Below are 24,284 nucleotides of genomic sequence, written 5' to 3'. Positions count from 1 at the left end.
TGGCGCCATCTTGCACACATTGCAGCCGGAAACAGCATAGGGAGAGTGATAGGAGCGTATACAGGGCCATATTTGCCACTAGGCACTCGAGGGCACGTGCCTAGGGCAGGGACGACGCGGGGGGCGACACCTGAGCAGGTTTTTTAATCCTCACCTTAGGTCACCTTAATCCTGCCCGCCCGCTCGCTCGCTTGCTTGCCTGCCTGCCTCCGAGTCCTTGCCCCCCTTGACATCATACAGATACAGTATGAGTCATACATACTCACCTAGCTGCTCCAGCGATGCCTGGTCTGGTCTCAGCGACGGCAGCTCGTCTTGTGTGAGCGGTCAGGTGGTACCGCGCATTAATTAATGCGGCATATTCATGACCTTAATGAGCGATACCACCTGACCGCTCAGCCTCACACAGGACAAGGGAGCTGCGCCGGGACAGAGGTGGACGTTCTGTGCGGTGTCGCCGGTGTGGAAAAGCCGAAAGGTGAGTATGATGACATCCAGGCCAGGGAGGACAGGGGGAGGATGAAGGAGGACCGTGGACGGGGAGCCGCTCAGCTGAGCCATACAAGATAGGAGCGTCAGGGTCCGGGGAGCCGATGACGATGACCGATGAGCCATGCATGGAGGGGGCCGCTGGCCAGGGGGGAGAGATGACGACGAGCCATGCAAGATGGGAGCCGGCAATGAGCCATGCATAGGGGGGATGGATGGGAGATGAGCCAGAGCCACCCATGCATACAGGGAAAGAGGGGGACATGAGCCACGCATACAGGGGGGATGGGAGATGAGCCAGAGACAGCCATGCATGCAGGGAGGGGGACATGAGCCAGGCATACAGGGGGGGATGGGAGATGAGCCAGAGCCACCCATGCATACAGGGAGGGGGAGATGAGCCACGCATACAGGGGGGATGGGAGATGAGCCAGAGACAGCCATGCATACAGGGAGGGGGAGATGAGCCACGCATACAGGGGGTGATGGGAGATGAGCCAGAGACAGCCATGCATACAGGGAGGGGGACATGAGCCAGGCATACAGGGGGGATGGAGATGAGCCAGAGCCACCGATGCATACAGGGAGGGGGAGATGAGCCATGCATACAGGGGGGAGGGAGTGGAGATGAGCCACCCATGCATACAGGGAGGGGGAGATGAGCCACGCATACAGGGGGAGGGAGTGGAGATGAGCCACCCATGCATACAGGAGGGGGGAGATGAGCCATGCATACAGGAGGGGGGGAGAGATGAGCCATGCATGATGGGAGCGGGGAGCCGATGAGCCATGCATACAGGATCGCATTGCTCCAGTGATCCGGAAGGAGTCCCCGGATCCAAGATGGCCGCAGGACTCCTTCCGGGTCATGAAAAGACCTGGCTAGCCGGCGCCTGCTGAGAGTTGCTGAGAGCAGGCGCCGGAAAGCCTCCTGAACTTGCCTGTCAGATCGCTGATCTGACAGAGTGCTATGCACACTGTCAGATCAACGATCTGATCTAATACAGTGATGTCCCACCCTGGGACAATAGTAGAAAGTTAAAAAAAAAAAAAATAGAATGTATAAAAAAAAATAAAAAAATCCCCAAATAAAGAAAAAAAAAACATTTCCCAGTAAATCCATTTATTTATGTAAATTACAAAAAACAATAAAAGTACACATATTTGGTATCGCCGCGTCTGTAACGACCCGCTCTATAAAACTAAAATCTTTCACTTTCTGCTACCTCCCCCAATCCCCACACCAAGTAAGGAACTGTTCATCTCCTCTTCAATCCTCCCCATTCATCTCACCTCCTCCTCAGAACTGTTCCTTAACATACAATCCTCTGTCTCAAAGCACAGGCAGCCCCCTCATGCCCTCTCCTGCTCCCACCTGCTAACACTATCTCTGCTCCTTCTCACTGCTGGTGATATCTCTCCAAATCCTGGTCCTCCTCACCATATTCACACAGTCATTTCTACCTCCCATCCACGCTCCATCACAAACTTCCGTAACCTCTCTAACCTTATACCCATTCGCCCAGCCACCGCTTCCCCTGTCCCACTAACAGGAGCTCTGTGGAACGCTCGCTCTGTCTGTAACAAGCTTTTCCTACAACCATGATCTTTTTGTTACTACCAAACTTTCCTTCCTCGCCATCACTGAAACCTGTCTCACCCCTTCTGACACAACCTCCCCTGCTGCACTCTCTTACGGTGGCTTCCACCTTTCTCACACACCCCGCCCCAGCAGCAAGCATGGCGGAGGAGTTGGTTTTCTCCTGTCAGATAACTGCTCCTTCACCCCAATCCCACTGCCACCCTCTGTTACCCTCACTTCCTTAGAGGTGCACTCTGTGCGCATCTACTCCCCCTCCAACCGGCTGCCATTTACCACCCCCCAGGGCCAGCCACCACCTTCTTTGACCACTTCACAATGCGGATGATGCTGCCACTCTATATAACACCACAATAGCTGTAACTTTGGAATCTGCTGCCCCACTTACACATACCAAAGCTCGCAAAATCAACAGACAGCCCTGGCACACCAGCCTGACCAAAGAACTAAGGCGAGCTTCCAGGGCTGCTGAGTGAAGATGGAAAAGATCCCACTCCAATGAGCACTTCATCGTATTCAAACAGTCCCTCACTACTTTCAAGACCACACTAGCCACAGCTAAACAAACCTACTTCTCATCTCTCATATCCTCCCTGTCTCACAACCCTAAACAGTTATTCAACACCTTCAATTCTCTCCTCCGTGCCCCAGCACCTCCTCCCTCCCCACTTATCTCCACTGAAGACTTTGCCTCATTTTTCAAGCAGAAGATTGATAGCTTCAGAGACAGTTTTGGTCAACAACCCCCAGAGCCCTTCCTCCCGACTTCCCAGCCCTCCACCTCCAAAACCAACTTCTCCACCATTACAGATCAACTCTCCACTCTACTCTCAAGATTGCATCTCACCACCTGTGCGCTTGACCCGCTCCCATCCCACCTCATCCCAAACCTCACCACAGTCTTCAGCCCAACCCTAACCCATCTCTTCAACCTATCACTAACAACTGGTGTTTTCCCCTCAAGCTTTAAACATGCCTCCATCACACTTATCCTCAAAAAGCCCTCTCTTGACCCATAATCTGTATCTAGCTATCTCCCTATATCACTTCTCCCTTATGCCTCCAAACTACTGGAACAACATGTTTACCTTGAACTGTCCTCCCATCTCTCTTCTTGCTCCCTCTTTGACCGCTTACAATCTGGCTTCCGGTCACACCATTCCACTGAAACTGCCCTAACTAAGGTCACCAACGACCTCTTAACCGCTAAGAGCAAGCGACACTACTCTGTTCTCCTCCTCCTCGACCTGTCGGCTGCCTTTGACACAGTGGACCATTCCCTATTATTACAGACCCTCTCATCCCTTGGCATCACAGACTTGGCCCTATCCTGGATCTCATCATACCTAACAGACCCGACATTCAGCGTCTCCCACACACACCACCTCCTCACCTCGCCCCCTATCTGTCGGAGTCCCACAAGGTTCAGTCCTTGGGCCCCTGCTCTTCTCCATTTACACCTTTGGCCTGGGACAGCTCATAGAATCTCATGGCTTTCAGTATCACCTCTATGCTGATGACACACAGATCTACATCTCTGGACCAGATATCACCTCCCTACTAACCAGAATCCCTCAATGTCTGTCCACTATTTCATCCTTCTTCTCCGCTAGATTTCTGAAACTTAACATTGACAAAACAGAATTCATCATCTTTCCCCCATCTCACGCGACCCCCCCAACGAACCTAACCATTACAGTAAATGGCTGCCCACTCTCCCCAGTCCCACAAGCTCGCTGCCTCGGGGTAATCCTTGACGCTGATCTCTCCTTCAAACCACATATCCAAGCCGTTTCCACTTCCTGCCGACTGCAACTCAAAAATATTTCACGAATCCGTTCATTCCTCAACCAAGAATCTGCAAAAACCCTAGTCCATGCCCTCATCATCTCTCGCCTTGACTACTGCAACTTTCTGCTCTGTGGCCTCCCCTCGAACACTCTCGCACCCCTCCAATCTATTCTAAACTCTGCTGCCCGACTAATCCACCTATCCCCCCGCTATTCCCCGGCCTCTCCCCTCTGTCAATCCCTTCACTGGCTCCCCAATGCCCAGAGACTCCAGTACAAAACCCTAACCATGACGTACAAAGCCATCCACAACCTGTCTCCTCCATACATCTGTGACCTCGTCTCCCGGTACTTACCTACACGCAACCTCCGATCCTCACAAGATCTCCTTCTCTACTCCCCTCTTATCTCCTCTTCCCACAATCGTATACAAGATTTCTCTCGCGTATCACCCCTACTCTGGAACCCTCTACCACAACACATCAGACTCTCGCCTACCATCGAAATCTTCAAAAAGAACCTGAAGACCCACCTCTTCCGACAAGCCTACAACCTGCAGTAACCACCGATTGACCAAACCGCTGCATGACCAGCTCTATTCTCACCTACTGTATTCTCACCCATCCCTTGTAGATTGTGAGCCTTCGCGGGCAGGGTCCTCACTCCTCCTGTACCAGTTATGAGCATGACTTGAATTGTTTAAGATTATTGTACTTGTTTTTATTATGTATACCCCTCCTCACATGTAAAGCGCCATGGAATAAATGGCGCTATAACAATAAATAATAATAATAATAATAATAACTATCCCACTAGTTAACCCCTTCAGTGAACACCGCAAAAAAAGAAAAAAAAAAAAAGGCAAAAAACAACGCTTTATTATCATACAGGCGAACAAAAAGTGGAATAATACGCAATCAAAAAGACGGATATAAATAACCATGGTACCGCTGAAAACGTCATCTTGTTCTGCAAAAAAAAAGCCACCATACAGCATCATCAGCAGAAAAATAAAAAAGTTATAGCTCTCAGAATAAAGCGATGCAAAAACAATTATTTTTTTTATATAAAATAGTTTTTATTGTGTAAAAGCGCCAAAACATAAAAAAACTATATAAATGAGGTATCGCTGTAATCGTTCTGACCTGAAGAAGAAAGCTGCTTTATCAATTTTACCACACGTGGAACGGTATAAACGCCCCCCCTAAAAGAATTTCAGGAATTGCTGGTTTTTGTTCATTCCACCTCCCAAAAATCGGAATAAAAAGCGATCAAAAAATTTCATGTGCCCGAAAATGGTACCAATAAAAATATCAACTCGTCCCGCAAAAAACAAGATCTCACATGACTCTGTGGGCCAAAATATGGATAAATTATAGCTCTCAAAATGTGGTGATGCAAAAACTATTTTTTGCAATAAAAAGCGTCTTTTAGTGTGTGATGGCTGCCAACCATAAAAATCTGCCAAAAAAACGCTATAAAAGTAAATCAAACCCCCCTTCATCACCCCCTTAGTAAGGGAAAAATAACAAAATTTTAAAAAATGTATTTATTTCCATTTTCCCATTAGGGTTAGGGCTAGGGTTAGGACTAGGGTTAGGGCTAGGGTTAGGGTTGGGGTTAGGGTTGGGGTTAGGTTTGGGGTTAGGGTTGGGGTTAGGGTTTCAGTTAGAATTGGGGAGTTTCCACTGTTTAGGCACAACAGGGGCTCTCCAAATGCGACATATCGTCCGATCTCAATTCCAGCCAATTCTGCTTTGAAAAACTAAAACAGTGCTCCTTCCCTTCCGAGTTCTCCTGTGCGCCCAGTTGTTCCCCCCAACATATGGGGTATCAGCGTTCTCAGGACAAGTTGGACAACAACTTTTGAGGTCCAATTTGTCCTGTTACCCTTGGGAAAATAAAAACGTGGGGGCTAAAATATCATTTTCGTGGAAAAAAATATATTTTTTATTTTCACGGCTCTGCGTTATAAACTGTAGTGAAACACTTGTTGGTTCAAAGTTCTCACAACACATCTAGATAAGTTCCTTGTGGGGTCTAGTTTCCAATATGGGGTCACTTGTGGGGGGTTTCTACTGTTTAGGCACATCAGGGGCTCTGCAAATGCAACATGACACCTGCAGACCAATCCATCTAAGTCTGCATTTCAAACGGCGCTCCTTCCCTTCCGAGCTCTGCCGTGCGCCCAAACAGTGGTTCCCCCCCATGTATTGGGTATCAGCGTACTCAGGACAAATTGGAAAATAACTTTTGTGTCCAATTTCTCCTGTTACCCTTGGAGAAAAAAAATGGGGGGCTAAAACATCATTTTGTGGAAAGAAAAAATGATTTTTTAATTTTCACAGCGCTACATTCTAAACTTTAGTGAAACAATTGGGGGTTAAAAGTGCTCACCACACATCTAGATAAGTTCCTTAGGGGGTCTTCTTTCCAAAATGGGGTCACTTGTGGGGGGTTTCCATTGTTTAGGCACGTCAGGGGCTCTCCAAATGCGACATGGGTTCCGATCTCAATTCCAGCCAATTTTGCATTGAAAAGTCAAACGGCGCTCCTTCCCTTCCGAGCTTTGCCATGTGCTCAAACAGTGGTTTATCCACATATATGAGTATCAGCGTACTCAGGACAAATTGCACAACAACTTTTGGGGTCCAATTTATCCTGTTATCCTTGGGAAAATAAAAAAATTGGGGCAAAAAAATCATTTTTTGTGAAAATTAATATGAATTTTTTTTTATGGCTCTACATTTTAAAGTTCTGTGAAGCACTTGGAGGTTCAAAGTGCTCACCACACATCTAGATTAGTTCCTTAGAGGGTCTACTTTCCAAAATGGTGTCACTTGTGGGGGTTTCCACTGTTTAGGCACGTCAGGGGCTCTCCAATCGCGACATGGGTTCCGATCTCAATTCCAGCAAATCTTGCATTGAAAAGTCAAATGGCGCTCCTTCCCTTCCGAGCTCTGCCATGTGCCCAATCAATGGTTTACCCCAACATGTGGGGTATCGGCGTACTCAGGACAAATTGTACAACGACTTTTGTGGTCTAATTTCTCCTGTTACCCTTGGTAAAATAAAACAAATTGGATCTGAAGTAAAAATTTTGTGAAAAAAAAGTTAAATGTTCAATTTTTTTTAAACATTCCAAAAATTCCTGTGAAGCACCTGAAGGGTTAATAAACTTTTTTAATGTGGTTTTGAGTACCTTGAGGGGTGCAGTTTTTAGAATGGTGTCACTTTTGGGCATTTTCTGTCATATAGACCCCTCAAAGTCACTTCAAGTGTGAGTTGGTCCGTAAAAAAAATGGTTTTGCAAATTTTGTTGCAAAAATGAGAAATCGCTGGTCAACTTTTAACCCTTATAACTCCCTAATAAAAAAAATTCTGTTTCCAAAATATTGCTGATGTAAAGCAGACATGTGGGAAATGTTGTTTATTAACCCCTTCCCGACCCATGACGCCACGTAGGCGTCATGAAAACCCGTGCCAATCCGACCCATGATGCCTATGTGGCATCATGGAATGATCGCGTCCCTGCAGATCGGGTGAAAGGGTTAACTCCAATTTCACCCGATCTGCAGGGACAGAGGGAGTGGTACTTCAGCCCAGGGGGGGTGGCTTCACCCCCCCGTGGCTACGATCGCTCTGATTGGCTGTTGAAAGTGAAACTGCCAATCAGAGCGATTTGTAATATTTCACCTAAAAAACTGGTGAAATATTACAATCCAGCCAAAGCCGATGCTGCAATATCATCGGCCATGGCTGGAAACCCTGATGTGAGCCCCCCACCCCACCGATCGCCCCCCCAAGCCACCGATCTGTCCCGTAGTCCCCTCCGTCCTGTGCTCCGCTCCCCCGTCCTCCTGTCCGCTCCCCCCATGCTCCTATGCCACCCCCCTGTGCTCCGACGCCCAACCTGTGCCCCGATCTCCCCCCCCTTATACTTACCGAGGCTCCCGGTGCCCGTCCGTCTTCTCCATGGGCGCCACCATCTTCCAAAATGGCGGGCGCATGCGCAGTGCGCCCGCGGAATCTGCCAGCCGGCAGATTCATTGCAAGTACATTTTGATCACTGTGATAGGTTCTATCACAGCGATCAAAATAAAAAAATAATAAATAACCCCCCCCTTTATCACCCCCATAGGTAGGGACAATAATAAAAAAAAGAAAATATTTTTTTTTCTTTTTCCACTAGGGTTAGGGTTAGGGTTAGGGGTAGGGTTAGGGGTAGGGTTAGGGTTAGAGTTAGGGCATGTGCACACAGTGCGGATTTGGCTGCGGATCCGCAGCGGATTGGCCGCGGATGCGCAGCGGATTGGCCGCGGATCCGCAGCGGATTGGCCACTGCGAATTCGTAGCAGTTTTCCATGAGGTTTACAGTACCATGTAAACCTATGGAAAACCAAATCCGCTGTGCCCATGGTTCGGAAAATTCCGTGCGGAAACGCTACATTGTATTTTCCGCAGCATGTCAATTCTTTGTGCGAATTCCGCAGCGTTTTACACCTGTTCCTCAATAGGAATCCGCAGGTGAAATCCGCACAAAAAAACACTGGAAATCCGCTGTAAATCCGCAGGTAAAACGCAGTGCCTTTTACCTGCAGATTTTTCAAAAATCGTGCGGAAAAATCTCACACGAATCCGCAACATGGGCACATAGCCTTAGGGTTAGGGTTGGAATTAGAGTTAGGGTTGGAATTAGGGCTAGGGTTGGAAATAGGGTTAAGATTAGGCTTGTGGTTAGGGTTACGGATAGGGTTAGGGGTGTGTTGGGGTTACAGTTGTGGTTAGGGTTGGGATTAGGGTTAGGGTTGGGATTAGGGTTAGGATTAGGGTTAGGGTTGGGATTAGGGTTACGGCTGTGTTGGGATTAGAGTTGTGGTTAGGGGTGTGTTGGGGTTAGGGTTGTGATTAGGGTTATGGCTACAGTTGGGATTAGGGTTAGGGGTGTGTTGGGGTTAGCGTTGAAGTTAGAATTGTGGGGTTTCCACTGTTTAGGCACATCAGGGGTCTACAAACGTAACATGGCGCCACCATTGATTCCAGCCAATCTTGCATTCAAAAAGTCAAATGGTGCTCCCTCCCTTCCAAGCCCCGACATGCGCCCAAACAGTGGTTTAGCCCCACATATGGGGTACCAGTGTACTCAGGACAAACTGGGCAACAACTATTGGGGTCCAATTTCTCCTGTTACTCTTGCAAAAATAAAAAATTACTTGCTAAAACATAATTTTTGAGGAAAGAACAATTGTTTTTTATTTTCACGGCTCTGCGTTATAAACTTCTGTGAAACACTTGGGGGTTGAAAGTGCTCACCACACATCTAGATAAGTTCCTTGGGGGGTCTAGTTTCCAAAATGGGGTCACTTGTGGGGTGTTTCTACTGTTTAGGCACATCAGGGGCTCTGCAAATGCAACATGACGCCAGCAGACCATTCCATCAAAGTCTGCATTTCAAATGTCACTACTTCCCTTCCGAGCCCTGACGTGCGCCCAAACAGTGGTTTACCCCCACATATGGGGTACCAGCGTACTCAGGACAAACTGGGCAACAACTATTGGGGTCCAATTTCTCCTGTTACCCTTGCAAAAATAAAAAATTACTTGCTAAAACATAATTTTTGAGGAAAGAACAATTATTTTTTATTTTCACGGCTCTGCGTTATAAACTTCTGTGAAACACTTGGGGGTTGAAAGTGCTCACCACACATCTAGATAAGTTCCTTGGGGGGTCTAGTTTCCAAAATGGGGTCACTTGTGGGTGTTTCTACTGTTTAGGCACATCAGGGGCTCTGCAAATGCAACATGACGCCAGCAGACCATTCCATCAAAGTCTGCATTTCAAATGTCACTACTTCCCTTCCGAGCCCTGATGTGCGCCCAAACAGTGGTTTACCCCCACATATGGGGTACGAGCGTACTCAGGACAAACTGGGCAACAACTATTGGGGTCCAATTTCTCCTGTTAGCCTTGCAAAAATAAAAAATTACTTGCTAAAACATAATTTTTGAGGAAAGAACAATTATTTTTTATTTTCACGGCTCTGCGTTATAAACTTCTGTGAAACACTTGGGGGTTGAAAGTGCTCACCACACATCTAGATAAGTTCCTTGGGGGGTCTAGTTTCCAAAATGGGGTCACTTGTGGGTGTTTCTACTGTTTAGGCACATCAGAGGCTCTGCAAATGCAACATGACGCCCGCAGACCATTCCATCAAAGTCTGCATTTCAAATGTCACTACTTCCCTTCCGAGCCCTGACGTGCGCCCAAACAGTGGTTTACCCCCACATATGGGGTACCAGCATACTCAGGAGAAACTGGACAACAACTTTTGGGGTCAAATTTCTCCTGTTACCCTTGGGAAAATTAAAAAATTCTGGGCTAAAAAAATATTTTTGAGGAAAGGAAATACATTTATTATTTTCACGGCTCTGCGTTATAAACTTCTGTGAAGCACTTGGGCGTTCAAACTGCTCACCACACATCTAGATAAGTTCCCTTGGGGGTCTAGTTTCCAAAATGGGGTCACTTGTGGGGGGTTTCTACTGTTTAGGCATATCAGGAGCTCTGCAAACGTAATATGATGCCCGCAGACCATTCCATCAAAGTCTGCATTCCAAAACGTCACTACTTCCCTTCCGAGCCCCGGCATGTGCCCAAACAGTGGTTTACCCCCACATATGGGGTATCAGCGTACTCAGGAGAAACTGGACAACTTTTGGGGTCAAATTTCTCCTGTTACCCTTGCAGAAATAAAAAATTCTGGGCTAAAAAAATATTTTTGAGGAAAGGAAACACATTTATTATTTTCACGGCTCTGCGTTATAAACTTCTGTGAAGCACTTGGGGGTTCAAAGTGCTCATCACACATCTAGATAAGTTCCCTTGGGGGGTCTAGTTTCCAAAATGGAGTCACTTTTGGGGAGTTCCTACTGTTTAGGCACATCAGGGGCTCTGCAAACGCAACCTGACGCCCGCAGAGCATTCTATCAAAGTCTGCATTTCAAAACGTCACTACTTCCCTTCCGAACCCCGGCATGTGCCCAAACAGTGGTTTACCCCCACATATGGGGTATCAGCGTACTCAGGAGAAACTGGACAACTTTTGGGGTCCAATTTCTCCTGCTACCCTTGGGAAAATAAAAAATTGTGGGCTAAAAAATCATTTTTGAGAAAAGAAAAATTATTTTTTATTTTCATGGCTCTGCGTTATAAACTTCTGTGAAGCACTTGGGGGTTCAAAGTGCTCACCACACATCTAGATTAGTTCCTTGGGAGGTCTAGTTTCCAAAATGGGGTCATATGTGTGGGAGCGCCAATGTTTAGGCACACAGGGGCTCTTCAAACGCGACATGGTGTCCGCTAATGATTGGAGCTAATTTTCCATTCAAAAAGCCAAATGGCATGCCTTCCCTTCCGAGCCCTGCCGTGCGCCCAAGCAGTGGTTTACCCCCACATATGGGGTATCATCGTACTCAGGACAAACTGTACAACAACATTTGGGGTCCAATTTCTCCTATTACCCTTGGAAAAATAAAAAATTCTGGGCTAAAAATCATTTTTGAGGAAAGAAAAATTATTTTTTATTTTCACGGCTCTGCGTTATAAACTTCTGTGAAGCACCTGGGGGTTATAAGTGCTCACTATGCATCTAGATAAGTTCCTTGGGGGGTCTAGTTTCCAAAATGGGGTCACTTGTAGGGGAGCTCCAATGTTTAGGCACACAGGGGCTCTCCAAACGCGACATGGTGTCCGCTAATGATTGGAGCTAATTTTCCATTCAAAAAGTCAAATGGCACGCCTCCCCTTCCGAGCCTTGCCGTGCACCCAAACAGTGGTTTACCCCCACATATGAGGTATCGGCGTACTCAGGAGAAATCGCCCAACAAATTTTAGGATCCATTTTATCCTGTTGCCCATGTGAAAATGAAAAAATTGAGGCTAAAAGAAATTTTGTGTGAAAAAAAAGTACTTTTTCATTTTTACGGATCAATTTGTGAAGCACCTGAGGGTTTAAAGTGCTCACTATGCTTCTAGATAAGTTCCTTGGGGGGTCTAGTTTCCAAAATGGGGTCACTTGTGGGGGAGCTCCAACGTTTAGGCACACAGGGGCTCTCCAAACGTGACATGGTGTCCGCTAGCGATGGAGATAATTTTTCATTCAAAAAGTCAAATGGCGCTCCTTCCCTTCCGAGCCTTACCATGTGCCCAAACAGTGGTTTACCCCCACATGTGAGGTATCGGTGTACTCAGGAGAAATTGTCCAACAAACTTTAGGATCCATTTTATCCTGTTGCCCATGTGAAAATGAAAAAATTGAGGCTAAAATAATTTTTTTGTGAAAAAAAGTACTGTTTCATTTTTACGGATCAATTTGTGAAGCACCTGGGGGTTTAAAGTGCCTATGCTTCTAGATAAGTTCCTTGGGGGGTCTAGTTTCCAAAATGGGGTCACTTGTGGGGGGAGCTCCAATGTTTAGGCACAAGGGGGCTCTCCAAACGCGACATGATGTCCGCTAAAGAGTGGAGCTAATTTTTCATTCAAAAGGTCAAATGGCGCTCCTTCCCTTCCGAGCCCTGCCGTGCGCCCAAACAGTGGTTTACCCCCACATATGAGGTATCAGCGTAATCAGGACAAATTGGGCAACAACGAACGTGGTCCAGTTTCTCCTTTTACCCTTGGGAAAATAAAAAAAATTGTTGCTAAAAGATCATTTTTGTGACTAAAAAGTTAAATGTTCATTTTTTACTTCCATGTTGCTTCTGCTGCTGTGAAACACCTGAAGGGTTAATAAACTTCTTGAATGTGGTTTTGAGCACCTTGAGGGGTGCAGTTTTTAGAATGGTGTCACTTTTGGGTATTTTCAGCCATATAGAACCCTCAAACTGACTTCAAATGTGAGGTGGTCCCTAAAAAAAATGGTTTTGTAAATTTTGTTGTAAAAATGAGAAATCACTGGTCAAATTTTAACCCTTATAACTTCCTAGCAAAAAAAAAATTGTTTCCAAAATTGTGCTGATGTAAAGTAGACATGTGGGAAATGTTATTTATTAACTATTTTGTGTCACATAACTCTCTGGTTTAACAGAATAAATATTCAAAATGTGAAAATTGCAAAATTTTCAAAATTTTCGCCAAATTTCCGTTTTTTTCACAAATAAACTCAGAAATGATCGACCTAAATTTACCACTAACATGAAGCCCAATATGTCACGAAAAAACAATCTCAGAATCGCTAGGATCCGTTGAAGCGTTCCTGAGTTATTACCTCATAAAGGGACACTGGTCAGAATTGCAAAAAACGGCAAGGTCATTAAGGCCAAAATAGGCTGGGTCATGAAGGGGTTAACTATATTATGTGATATAACTCTCTAATTTAAGGGCATAAAAACAAAAATTTTGAAAATTGCAAAATTTTCATAATTTTCGACAAATTTTTGTTTTTTTCACAAATAAATGTAAGTCATATCGAAAAAGTTTTACCACTATCATGAAGTACAATATGTCTTGAGAAAACTGTGTCAAAATCACCAGGATCCGTTGAAGCATTTCAGAGTTATGACCTCATAAAGTGACAGTGCTCAGAATTGTAAAATTTGGCCCTGTCACTTAGGTGAAAACAGGCTTCGGGGTGAAGGGGTTAAAAATGGACTAAAAAGATATGTCTGCATAACTTTATTGCCAACAGATTGCTGCTGGGTCCGTTCTAACAGATCCCTACTGGACATATGAACATACTGTAGCCTTAAGCTTGTGCATGCTTACATATGAATCTTTAGGAAAGACTTCACTGCATTTTGTTATGCTTCTCTCACAAGGCTAAAAGGGAATGTGTCATAGGAACATTACATATTGTTTAAATCAGGTTTATGTCTTACATGTACTGTATTTATTTTTTATCTCTGGCAGTGCTTTTCATTATTATTATTATCATTATTATTATTACTAGCTGAAGGGGCCAGCATTGCCCGGGCATAGTAACTAACTGTGGTTAGTTATAACAAATCATAATGATTATATTGCACATAAAAACATTGAACATCATATATTCAAAAGAGCGAAAATGAAATTGTCGCTGTTGAACTTAGCAATGCTCCCGCACTGGTACACGGAACACAACTGACGTCATTCTGTTGAAGCAAAAGTTTTTTCTAACACAATATTAACCCCCTAATGACTGCCGATACGACTTTTAACGGCTGCAGTTAAGAGGCCTTATTCCTCCTGCACCTAACGCTTCTTCTTTATACACAGCCTCCTCCTGCACCTCACACCTCACCTCACACTCCTCTTCCATATACAATTGGAAACGTTTGATCCCAAGAGGTTGCACTAATTGCAATAAAGCATATCATATACACAGACTACTTCTGCAGCACAGCACTTTTCTCCTTAAGTCCTCGTTCACACGTTATTTAGTCAGTATTTTTACCTCAGTATTCGTAAGCAAAACCTTGGAGCAAAACAATCAGAGGAAAAGTATATTAAAAACATTTCACCACTTCTGTATTTTTCTCCCACCCGTGGTTTTGGCTTATAAATGCTGAGGTAAAATACTGACCAAATACTGAACGTGTGAATGTGGCCTTATACACAGCCTCCACATGCAGTGCTTCACTCTTCTCTATACACAGGCTCATACTGCACAAGCACCTCACTTCTTTCATTTTCCCATCACGCCTCTCATTTTCCCCTCACATCTGTCATTTTCCCCTCATTCCTCTCATTTTCACCTCATTCCTCTCATTTTCACCTCACTCCTCTCATTTTCACCTCACTCCTCTCTTCCCCTCACACTTGCACAGTAACTTCCTGTTATGAGCACAGCTGTGTAATCCATGAGGCTCCTACCTTTCCCTTGACATCATGCCTCACAGGAACAACTCCATTCTAGAAACGACAGAGCTAGATGTGGCCTGTGCAGCTGGTGAGTTTTGCAGGGTGGCTTTTGAGGTGAATTTGTCTCTGCCTGTGTGCGCTAACAATGTGGGCCATGTGGACGGGGCTTTGCGTGTGGAGTGGGTGTGGCTATGCAGAGTGGGCAGGGCTATGATGAAGTGGGCATGGTTTGATGCATACATATATAACATACAGTGGGGCAAAAAAGTATTTAGTCATTCAGCAATAGTGCAAGTTCCACCACTTAAAAAGATGAGAGGCGTCTGTAATTTACATCATAGGTAGACCTCAACTATGGGAGACAAACTGAGAAATAAAAATCCAGAAAATCACATTGTCTGTTTTTTTATCATTTTATTTGTATATTATGGTGGAAAATAAGTATTTGGTCAGAAACAAAATTTCATCTCAATACTTTGTAATATATCCTTTGTTGGCAATGACAGAGGTCAAACGTTTTCTGTAAGTCTTCACAAGGTTGCCACACACTGTTGTTGGTATGTTGGCCCATTCCTCCATGCAGATCTCCTCTAGAGCAGTGATGTTTTTGGCTTTTCGCTTGGCAACACGGACTTTCAACTCCCTCCAAAGGTTTTCTATAGGGTTGAGATCTGGAGACTGGCTAGGCCACTCCAGGACCTTGAAATGCTTCTTACGAAGCCACTCCTTCGTTGCCCTGGCGGTGTGCTTTGGATCATTGTCATGTTGAAAGACCCAGCCACGTTTCATCTTCAATGCCCTTGCTGATGGAAGGAGGTTTGCACTCAAAATCTCACGATACATGGCCCCATTCATTCTTTCATGTACCCGGATCAGTCGTCCTGGCCCCTTTGCAGAGAAACAGCCCCAAAGCATGATGTTTCCACCACCATGCTTTACAGTAGGTATGGCGTTTGATGGATGCAACTCAGTATTCTTTTTCCTCCAAACACGACAAGTTGTGTTTCTACCAAACAGTTCCAGTTTGGTTTCATCAGACCATAGGACATTCTCCCAAAACTCCTCTGGGTCATCCAAATGCTCTCTAGCAAACTTCAGACAGGCCCGGACATGTACTGGCTTAAGCAGTGGGACACGTCTGGCACTGCAGGATCTGAGTCCATGGTGGCGTAGTGTGTTACTTATGGTAGGCCTTGTTACATTGGTCCCAGCTCTCTGCAGGTCATTCACTAGGTCCCCCCGCGTGGTTCTGGGATTTTTGCTCACCGTTCTTGTGATCATTCTGACCCCACGGGGTGGGATTTTGCGTGGAGCCCCAGATCGAGGGAGATTATCAGTGGTCTTGAATGTCTTCCATTTTCTAATTATTGCTCCCACTGTTGATTTCTTCACTCCAAGCTGGTTGGCTATTGCAGATTCAGTCTTCCCAGCCTGGTGCAGGGCTACAATTTTGTTTCTGGTGTCCTTTGACAGCTCTTTGGTCTTCACCATAGTGGAGTTTGGAGTCAGACTGTTTGAGGGTGTGCACAGGTGTCTTTTTATACTGATAACAAGTTTAAACAGGTGCCATTACTACAGGTAATGAGTGGAGGAAAGAGGAGACTCTTAAAGAAGAAGTTACAGGTCTGTGAGAGCCAGAAATCTTGATTGTTTGTTTCTGACCAAATACTTATTTTCCACCATAATATGCAAATAAAATGATTAAAAAAAACAGACAATGTGATTTTCTGGATTTTTATTTCTCAGTTTGTCTCCCATAGTTGAGGTCTAACTATGATGTAAATTACAGACGCCTCTCATCTTTTTAAGTGGTGGAACTTGCACTATTGCTGACTGACTAAATACTTTTTTGCCCCACTGTATATTTCCCAGAGGAGCATTGCACGGCGAATAAGCCTCCTTACCTTGTCAAGCCAGAGCTGGTATGTCACTCTCCACAAGGAGAAACGTTACCCCTTAGACCCCAGTCCAGAGCCTCTCACCTAGCCAAATTAGTTCTCATGCTTTGCACTGACGAGGGCCAACAGCCCGAAACACCGTGTCTGCAAATTGAGATACTGATTTGGCTTTTATCTTAAGTCATATTGCACGACTCGTTAAAGGGTTGATTGTGACTTGTAGGATCGCTACTTCCAACAGGTGGTGCTATAGAGTTTACGTTCTCTTTTTCTTTGAACAGGCAATTTGCATATTATATTTCCCAGAGGAGCATTGCACGGCGAATAAGCCTCCTTACCTTGACAAGCCTGCTGGTATGTCACTCTTCATAAGGAGAAGCGTTGCCCCTTAGACTACATATATAACACACACACATACATACACTCAGCTTTATATATGTAGATTATTACATTATTCACATAGGCCACTGGAGTTGTGACTCACACTTCAATGTCCTTTCTACAGGATCATTATTATCAGAGAAATAATTACAATGACAGATAACACCTCTTTACATATCTGAGAACTCAGGATCCACCATTCACAATAGGTGATTTCACAGTTGATCCTACTCCCACTCCCTTCACTCTCAAGTTAAATGCTTTCATACAAAAAATAGGGTCTGAGCCAATTTATTGCTGCCAATGCACATGTGAATTTACTTAAACATCACAAAGTTAGAGTCTAAAATCGTCCACGTTGCCTGTGTGAAAATTACAAGATTTCTAGTTTTTATTTTTAATACAGATTGCAATATTGAAATACATATATATATATATATATATATATATATATATATATATATATATACACTGTGTATATATATATATATATATATATATATATATATATATATATATACACTGTGTATATATATATACACTCACTGGCCACTTTATTAGGTACACCTGTCCAACTTCTTGTTAACACTTAATTTCTAATCAGCCAATCACATGGCGGCAACTCAGTGCATTTAGGCATGTAGACATGGTCAAGACAATCTCCTGCAGTTCAAACCGAGCATCAGTATGGGGAAGAAAGGTGATTTGAGTGCCTTTGAACGTGGCATGGTTGTTGGTGCCAGAAGGGCTGGTCTGAGTATTTCAGAAACTGCTGATCTACTGGGATTTTCACGCACAACCATCTCTAGGGTTTACAGAGAATGGTCCGAAAAAGAAAAAAAATCCAGTGAGCGGCAGTTCTGTGGGCGGAAATGCCTTGTTGATGCCAGAGGTCAGAGGAGAATGGGCAGACTGGTTCGAGCTGATAGAAAGGCAACAGTGACTCAAATCGCCACCCGTTACAACCAAGGTAGGCCTAAGAGCATCTCTGAACGCACAGTGCGTCGAACTTTGAGGCAGATGGGCTACAGCAGCAGAAGACCACACCGGGTACCACTCCTTTCAGCTAAGAACAGGAAACTGAGGCTACAATTTGCACAAGCTCATCGAAATTGGACAGTAGAAGATTGGAAAAACGTTGCTTGGTCTGATGAGTCTCGATTTCTGCTGCGACATTCGGATGGTAGGGTCAGAATTTGGCGTAAACAACATGAAATCTTTGGGATGTGGTGGAACGGGAGATTCGCATCAGGGATGTGCAGCCGACAAATCTGCGGCAACTGTGTGATGCCATCATGTCAATATGGACCAAAATCTCTGAGGAATGCTTCCAGCACCTTGTTGAATCTATGCCACGAAGAATTGAGGCAGTTCTGAAGGCAAAAGGGGTCCAACCTGTTACTAGCATGGTGTACCTAATAAAGTGGCCAGTGAGTGTATATATATATTGAAATGCATTTAACACAGAGACCTGATTCAAACAATTGGTAAGTTTTTTATTACACATTCCCTTAAAAATGATATTATGAATTTGTGTCTACTGTTCTTTTATATCTAAGGCACACAAATGATTGTGCCATTGGATAATAGCTGATATAAAGGAAGAAATCATCAATACTTATGAACCCACCACTTATGGAGCAGCTACAAACCACCAAAGAGAGATAAAGCATTTGTTTATTGAAATCAGTTTAAAATTACTATAAATGCAAAGTATCGTGGTCTAATAAGGAGGGAGATGAAAATGGAGAATCATCAATATCCAGTATCAAACATAGGAAAAGCATAATCCCATCAGAAATAAATTACAATAGTGCAAAGAGCAAGTGCCATGAGCCTATAGAGATCATATAGTACATATAATAATTATTCTCAAAAACCCATGTGTATACAGTATATGTTCCAGGAAAAGATGTCTAACATGGCCATGCCTCGGCACGCTATATGAAAATGGGTGCCCTAACTGGGTGTGTGGACTTCTGTTACTTTGGCGTTACGCCTCTGCAGACCACATGGTGCCACTGTATTCGGCTTGCCAGGATCAGTTGTTAAGGAGTTAAGTGAGATAGGAACAGGAAAAAGTCATGGTCTTGCTGAGTGCTACCAGTGAGGAGGAGAGTGTAGAGAGAGTAGATAAAACAGGTTTTTATTCAGACAACGCGTTTCTGGGCAGATCTGGTTCCTTCATCAGGTACATAGAGGACAATCATGACGTAATGAATGGTACGCATGAATGATAGATAAATAATAATATTAAAGCAGCACATTATTGAAAGCTATATGAACTGTGTATATAAAGATTGACATAAAAAGTTAAAAAAAACAAAATAAATATTAAAAATATGTATTAATATTTAAAAAGTAAATAATTATAGAATATGATTTCCATTCATGCTGCTTTACGTCATGATTGACCCCTATAAAAGGTCATGACTAGTGTTGAGCGATACCGTCCGATACTTGAAAGTATCGGTATCGGATAGTATCGGCCGATACCCGAAAAGTATCGGATATCGCCGATACCGATACCCGATACAAGTCAATGGGACACCAAGTATCGGAAGGTATCCTGATGGTTCCCAGGGTCTGAAGGAGAGGAAACTCTCCTTCAGGCCCTGGGATCCATATTAATGTGTAAAATAAATAATTAAAATAAAAAATATTGATATACTCACCTCTCCGGAGGCCCCTGCACCTCACCGCTGTTAACCGGCAGCCTTCTTTGCTTAAAATGAGCGCGTTTAGGGCCTTCCATGACGTCACGGCTTCTGATTGGTCGCGTGCCGCTCATGTGACTGCCAGGCGACCAATCACAAGCCGTGACGTCATTCTCAGGTCCTAAATTCCTAGAATGAGGAATTTAGGACCTGAGAATAACGTCACGGCTTGTGATTGGTCGCGTGGCGGTCACATGAGCGGCACGCGACCAATCAGAAGCCGTGACATCATGGAAGGTGCTGAACGCGCTCATTTTAAGCAAAGCAGGCTGCCGGTTACTACCAGGGCGCGTCAGAGGGTGAGTATATCCCTATTTTTTATTTTAATTCTTTATTTTTTACATGGATATGGATCCCAGGGCCTGAAGGAGTTTCCTCTCCTTCAGACCCTGGGAACCATACACTGGGAACTTCCGATTCCGATTCCCGATACTACAAAAGTATCGGATCTCGGTATCGGAATTCCGATACCGCAAGTATCGGCCGATACCCGATACTTGCGGTATCGGAATGCTCAACACTAGTCATGACTGACATCCTGTTCACCATGTACCTGATAAAAGAGCCAGATTGACTCTGAAACACATCGTCCGAATAAAAAGCTGTTTTAGCTACACTCTTTACACTCTCCTGCTGACTTGCAGCGCTCAACAAGATCACATTTTTTTTCTGTTTCTTTGTTTATGATCCCCTTCATGAAGCAGCTGCAGCCATTGGAAATTGAGCAATCATGCCCATGTTAGTGTTGTGCCTTCTGCACAACAGCTTCAGGTGAGTCTAAACACTCACCATTCCTTTACGCTTACTTGCTGTTGGTTTTGCACTAGGAGCGATCTCTTTCTTTCATATCTTTCAAGGCTCTAAGTGAGGGAGACCACAGTTCAAAAATAAACATCTTTTTATTAAAGAAACCTATAAGTAGCTATATACAGCAGATACTAGGTATGAATCTTTATAGCCAAGCAACTTCCAGATGAAGTCATCACTGGGACTACATGTATATCTGCATTAGGTTCCCACAATGAAGTCAAGACCCCAAATCGTTCCTGAAGCTTCTCTTCCATCTTCCTCCCTTTGGCATACCACTGCTCAATGCTTCTAAGAAACTCACCACAGCTTCTTTGGTTGATAAAAAAAAGTCCTCCAAGCACAAGTTGTATAAAGAATAAACAATTTTATTAGAACACAAAATTAAATTAAAAGAGCTTAAAATAGAGACGTAAAGAAACCATATAGAAAAACAAAACAAGCAAACACTTGGCAGATGGATGTGTTGTGTCCAAAGTTATGAATTAAGTACAACACCAGAGTAGACTCTAATTCATATGTAAGCAAATGCATGAGATAATAGGAAATACAATTCTAATGAGTTTCAATAAGGGCAAGGTGAAAATAACTAAGGTGCAGAAAAGGACACAGATAAATTAACTGGATGGTGCTGGGGTTTGTCTCTAGTAACTCTCACAAAAAGTTATAATAAATGTATAATAGGTAGATTAAATAATACAAAATAAGTAATTCATAGGAGAATCCAGAGACAAAAAGTACACATTGTAGCTCAAGGAAAGGAGGAAGGGAATTTCCAGCACGTCCATCCAGTGTAAGCAAAATTTCCAAGTTTATTAGAACATTTAAAAAAAACAGTTTTTTAAAAAAGAGACAGAGAGACTCTCTGCCTGACGCGTTTCTGGCGCACCACGGCGCCCTTAGTCATAGGAGCTAATACAAAATGAATGAACAGGTTTATATATAGCCAGAAACCAATCACAAACATAGCAATTAATTACATTGGAAAAGCTGCAGCTGGACACACATAACAGAATTTGTCTTAATTTAACCCCTTAATCCCATATGACGTACTATCCCGCCGAGGTGGGGTGGGCCTCGTGTTGCTCCGAGGGTCTCTTACCTCCTCTCCCTGCAGTCCCCGGATCCAAAATGGCTGCAGGGCTGCATCTGGGTCCTGCAGGGAGTGGCTTACCAAGTGCCTGCTCAGAGCAAGCGCTTGGTAAGCCTGCAGCGCTGGAACTCAGATCGGTGATCTGACAGAGTGCTGTGCAAACTGTCAGATCCGCGATCTGCGATGTCCCCCCCTGGGACAAAGTAAAAATGTAAAAAAAAAAATTTCCACATGTGTAAAAAAAAAATAAAAAAAATTCCTAAATAAAGAAAAAAATATATATATTATTCCCATAAATACATTTCTTTATCTAAATAAAAAAAAACAATAAAAGTACACATATTTAGCATCGCCGCGTCCGTAACGACCCAACCGATAAAACTGTCCCACTAGTTAACCCCTTCAGTGAACACCGTAGGAAAAAAAAAAACGAGGCAAAAAACAATGCTTTATTATCATACCGCTGAACAAAAAGTGGAATAACACGCGATCAAAAAGACGGATATAAATAACCATGGTACCGCTGAAAACGTCATCTTGTCCCGCAAAAAACAGCATCATCAAAGAAAAAATAAAAAAGTTATAGTCCTCAGAATAAAGCAATGCCAAAATAATTATTTTTTCTATAAAATAGTTTTTATTGTATAAAAGCGCCAAAACATAAAAAAAGATATAAATGAGATATCGCTGTAATCGTACTGACCTGCTTTGTCCATTTTACCAAACGCGGAACGATATAAACGCCCCCCTAAAAGAAATTCATGAATAGCTGTTTTTTTGTCATTCTGCCTCACAACAATCGGAATAAAAAGCGATCAAAAACTGTCACATGTCCGAAAATGGTACCAATAAAAACGTCAACTCGTCCCGCAAAAAACAAGACCTCACATGACTCTGTGGACCAAAATATGGAAAAATTATAGGTCTCAAATTGTGGAGACGCAAAAACTTTTTTGCTATAAAAAGCGTCTTTTAGTGTGTAACAGCTGCCAATCATAAAAATCCGCTATAAAAAATGCTATAAAAGTAAATCAAACCCCCTTCATCACCCCCTTAGTTAGGGAAAAATAATAAAATTTAAAAAATGTATTTATTTCCATTTTCCCATTAGGGTTAGGGCTAGGGTTAGGGCTAGAGTTAGGGTTAGGGCTAAGGTTAGGGCTAGGGTTAGGGCTAGGGTTAGGGTGGGTTAGGGCTAGGGTTAGGGTGGGTTAGGGCTAGGGTTAGGGCTAGGGTTAGGGCTAGGGTTGGGGCTAGGGTTGGAGCTAAAGTTAGGGTTAGGGTTGGGGCTAAAGTTAGGGTTAGGGTTGGGGCTAAAGTTAGGGTTAGGGTTTGGATTACATTTACGGTTGGGATTAGGGTTGGGATTAGTTAGGTGTGTGTCAGGGTTAGGGGTGTGGTTAGGGTTACTGTTGGAATTAGGGTTAGGCGTGTTTGTATTAGGGTTTCAGGTAGAATTGGGGAGTTTCCACTGTTTAGGCACATCAGGGGCTCTCCAAACGCGACATGGCGTCCGATCTCAATTCCAGCCAATTCTGCATTGAAAAAGTAAAACAGTGCTCCTTCCCTTCCGAGCTTTCCCATGCACCCAAACAGTGGTTTACCCCAACATATGGGGCATCAGCGTACTAGGGACAAATTGGACAACAACATTTGGGGTCCAAGTTCTCTTGTTACCCTTAGGAAAATATAAATTTGGGGGCTAAAAATCATTTTTGTGGGAAAAAAGATTTTTTATTTTCACGGCTCTGCGTTGTAAACTGTAGTGAAACACTTGGGGGTTCAAAGTTCTCACAACACGTCTAGATAAGTTCCTTGGGAGGTCTAGTTTGCAATATGGGGTCACTTGTGGGTGGTTTCTACTGTTTGGGTACATCAGGGGCTTTGCAAATGCAACGTGATGTCTGCAGACCAATCTATCTAAGTCTGCATTCCAAATGGCGCTCCTTCCCTTCCGAGCTCTGCCATGCGTCCAAACAGTGGTTGCTTCCCACATATGGGGTATAAGCATACTCAGGACAAATTGGACAACAACTTTTGGGGTCCAATTTCTCCTGTTACCCTTGGGAAAATACAAAACTGGGGACTAAAAAATAATTTTTGTGGAAAAAAATATTTTTTATTTTCACGGCTCTGCGTTATAAACTGTAGTGAAACACTTGGGGGTTCAAAGTTCTCACAACACATCTAGATAAGTTCCTTGGGAGGTCTAGTTTCCAATATGGGGTCACTTGTGGGGGGTTTCTACTGTTTGGGTACATCAGGGGCTCTGCAAATGCAATGTGACGCCTGCAGACCAATCCATCTAAGTCTGCATTCCAAATGGCGCTCCTTCCCTCCCGAGCTCTGCCATGCACCCAAACAGTGGTTCCCTCCCACATATGGGGTATCAGTGTACTCAGCACCAATTGGACATCTTTTGGGGTCCAATTTATCCTGTTACCCTTGTGAAAATACAAAACTGGGGGCTAAAAAATCATTTTTGTGAAAAAAAAAGAATTTTTATTTTCACGGCTCTGCGTTATAAACTGTAGTGAAACACTTTGGGGTTCAAAGCTCTCAAAACACATCTAGATAAGTTCCTTAGGGGTTCTACTTTCCAAAATGGTGTCACTTGTGGGGGGTTTCAATGTTTAGGCACATCAGGGGCTCTCCAAACGCAACATGGCGTC

General features: G+C 43.9%; 1 pseudogene; it reads left to right on the top strand.

The window, feature by feature from the left end:
- The first annotated feature begins 351 nt into the window (after positions 1 to 351).
- The window catches only part of LOC143783235 (AP-2 complex subunit alpha-2 pseudogene), an 84,262-nt pseudogene continuing 60,329 nt past the window's right edge, over positions 352 to 24,284 (top strand).

This window comes from Ranitomeya variabilis, chromosome 6 (assembly GCF_051348905.1).
Source record: "Ranitomeya variabilis isolate aRanVar5 chromosome 6, aRanVar5.hap1, whole genome shotgun sequence".
NCBI classification, from domain to species: domain Eukaryota; kingdom Metazoa; phylum Chordata; class Amphibia; order Anura; family Dendrobatidae; genus Ranitomeya; species Ranitomeya variabilis.
Note: the sequence above shows the minus strand (reverse complement) of the source record. Positions and strands in the feature narration are given on the sequence as shown.